Genomic DNA, 786 nt, shown 5'->3' on the forward strand with positions numbered 1-786 from the left:
TGTGAGTGTGAGTAGTAGCGTTGCATCTTGGGTAATGTGAGTGTGAGTAGTAGCGTTGCATCTTGGGTAATGTGAGTGTGAGTAGTAGCGTTGCATCTTGGGTAATGTGAGTGTGAGTAGTAGCGTTGCATCTTGGGTAATGTGAGTGTGAGTAGTAGCGTTGCATCTTGGGTAATGTGAGTGTGAGTAGTAGCGTTGCATCTTGGGTAATGTGAGTGTGAGTAGTAGCGTTGCATCTTGGGTAATGTGAGTGTGAGTAGTAGCGTTGCATCTTGGGTAATGTGAGTGTGAGTAGTAGCGTTGCATCTTGGGTAATGTGAGTGTGAGTAGTAGCGTTGCATCTTGGGCAATGTGAGTGTGAGTAGTAGCGTTGCATCTTGGGTAATGTGAGTGTGAGTAGTAGCGTTGCATCTTGGGTAATGTGAGTGTGAGTAGTAGCGTTGCATCTTGGGTAATGTGAGTGTGAGTAGTAGCGTTGCATCTTGGGTAATGTGAGTGTGAGTAGTAGCGTTGCATCTTGGGTAATGTGAGTGTGAGTAGTAGCGTTGCCTCTTGGGTAATGTGAGTGTGAGTAGCAGCGTTGCATCTTGGGTAATGTGAGTGTGAGTAGTTGCGTTGCATCTTGGGTAATGTGAGTGTGAGTAGTAGCGTTGCATCTTGGGTAATGTGAGTGTGAGTAGTAGTGTTGCATCTTGGGTAATGTGTGTGTGAGTAGTTGCGTTGCATCTTGGGTAATGTGAGTGTGAGTAACAGCGTTGCATCTTGGGTAATGTGAGTGTGAGTAGT

The sequence above is a fragment of the Scomber japonicus genome, chromosome 5 (genome assembly GCF_027409825.1).
Source record: "Scomber japonicus isolate fScoJap1 chromosome 5, fScoJap1.pri, whole genome shotgun sequence".
NCBI lineage: Eukaryota > Metazoa > Chordata > Actinopteri > Scombriformes > Scombridae > Scomber > Scomber japonicus.